Source organism: Hipposideros armiger, unplaced genomic scaffold (assembly GCF_001890085.2).
Source record: "Hipposideros armiger isolate ML-2016 unplaced genomic scaffold, ASM189008v1 scaffold_564, whole genome shotgun sequence".
Classification (NCBI taxonomy): Eukaryota; Metazoa; Chordata; class Mammalia; order Chiroptera; family Hipposideridae; genus Hipposideros; species Hipposideros armiger.
Window position 1 is genome coordinate 922,287 of NW_017731914.1, and position 2,691 is coordinate 924,977.

The following is a 2,691-nucleotide window of genomic DNA, read 5'->3' on the forward strand; positions in this document are numbered from 1 at the left end:
TGAGAACTGCATTAGAAAATGTATTTGTGTGGCCTTTTCTTTTCTTTTCTTTTCTTTTCCTTTCTTTCTTTCTTTCTTTCTTTCTTTCTTTCCACATAAATAAGCCTGGTACTCAACAAGACAGGAAGAACTGGAATATCCCATAATTACTCATTTGTTTTATTCCACATTAAACTGTTTTTTGCCTCATGTTTTCTTTCCTTTAAATATAAAATATTTTCTATCCATTTTCTTATGGCATTCAAGCTTTTTTGCGAGAGCTATAAAAATATAGAAAAATGATTATTATGAAGGTCAGAAAATAACTCAGGTGATGATCTTATTTTCTTTTTCTATTAAGTCACTTACTCTGTTCCTCAAATATCCTTTTTTTTTCCTTTCTAAAATATTCAGTATATTTACTAGAACATTTCTTGGTGTTGATCATTCTCATTTAATATTCTCAAGTATATAACATGATAATTTATTGTTTTTTAAAGTATTTAATTTCAATATATATTTTTCTGCTTGATGGTTATTTAATGTATAATCTTTATATTTGTTCTGCCCTCTTGCTGTTGTGTTTCCTTGATTGAAAACAATTTTTTAAGTATGCTTGATCTCATTTACCTCTTCAATATGTGTGTCTTTCTTTTGGATTCATTTTACCTTTTTGTTACTTAGGCTTTTAACATATCTTTTAAATTTTGAAACTATTTCAAACTTATGGAAAAACTATAAGCACGCTATCAACATTATTTTTTTCTGAAACTTCTGATATATATATATATATATATATATATATATATATATATGTGTGTGTGTGTGTGTGTGTGTGTGTGTGTGTATACACACACACACATATACACAAGTGTATTAGTTTTTAATTAAATTTATTGGGGTGACATTATTCAGAAAAATTATAGTTTCAAGTGTACAGTTCTATAATACATCATCTACATATTGCATCATGTGTTCACCATCCAAAGTCAATTCCCTTCCGTTACCATATATTTAATTCCCTTTACCCTCTTCTTACCTTCCACCTTTACCTTCTGGTAACCATTAAAAGGTTATCTGTGTCTATCAGTTTTTGTTTGTTTGCTTGTTTGTTGTGTTTGTTTGTTGTTTTCAGTTTTATATTCCATGTATGAGTGAAGTCATGTGGTTCTCGACTTTTTCTGTCTGACTTATTTCATTTAACATGATAATCTCAAGATGCATATATGCTGTCACAAATGGCAGTATTTCATCTTTTCTTGTGTCCAAGTAATATTCCATTGTCTATATGTACCACAACTTCTTTATCCAATTATCTATCAAAAGACACTTTGGTTGTTTCCATGTCTTGGCCACCATAAATAGAGCTGCAATGAACAATGGAGTACATAAATCTTTATGGATACATGTTTTCAGATTTTTTTGGATAAATACCCAAGAGAGAGAATGCTGGGTCATATGGTAATTCTATTTTTAATTTTTTGAGGAACCTCTACACTGCCTTCCATAGCAGCTGCACCAATCTGCATTCTCACCAAGAGCATATGAGGGTTCCTTTTTCTTCACAGCCTCTCCAACACTAGTTATTATTTGTCTTGTTGATGATAGTCATTCTAACAGGTGTGAGGTGGTATCTCATTGTGGTTTTGATTTGCATTTCCCTAATAGCTAGTGAAGTTGAACATCCTTTTGTATGTCTGGTGGCCGTTTGTATGTCTTCCTTTAAGAAGTAACTGTTCAGGTCATCTTCCCATATTTTAAATGGATTTTTTGTCTTTTTGTTTTTGAATTGTATGAGTTCTTGATATATTTTGGATATATATTTTTCTACATGTTGCATGTCATAATCATGTAAATTACTGCATATTTCCTATACAAAAGGAATTTGTACAACAAAAACACAATAAACATCAATATCCAAAACACAAACAAATTACAATCAGAGAATTAACATAAATACAGTATTACCATCTAATCTTTGGGCAGATTCCATTTTTGCAAGTTATCCTTGTCAAGACTTCCAGATTTTACCAGAGTTGTAGGTTAACACGTTAACCTATCACAACTTCAGGGATGCAAACTGTATGCATGTGAGCCTTGGGTCAGATATAACACATTTTTGTTCACAATATAGCAAGTAATGTGAGCTTCATGTTTATGTCAACTTGTCATGCTTCCCAGTTCCTATGGAGATGACATGGTGTTGCTTAGGAAGATGCTCCCTATGCAGTAGGATTATACCACAGATGAAAAACTGAGCCTGGGAATGCTCAGTATTTTTGTAATGTCCTGAAAGCTAATCATCCCTATTTTTTGTCCTGTAGAGGGACTTTACCCTTTTAATTAGTTATCCACTTAGCAAACAAACTTGCTACTTGCTTCAAAGTAAAGTACCATCTCTCTCACAGGTTGTTTGTTGTACACCATCCTTGGAAAGATAGCACAATACAAATACATCAGTACCTCTGTTCACAAGATGGGCAAAAAATGTGAAAGACTCATGGAACATTGCCTGCCAACACCCCAACAATGTCTTTTAATTTGTTGTGTGTCTTTGGTCTTCTTCAATGGGCAAGCATTTCTTAATCATTCTTTGAGTTTCATCATCAAATATTTTTGAAGATTACAGGTTTGTTGTTTGGTAGAGTGTCCCTCAATTTGGGTGACCTTATCTTTTTTCATATGTGGATTCAGTTTATGACTTTTTGTGAG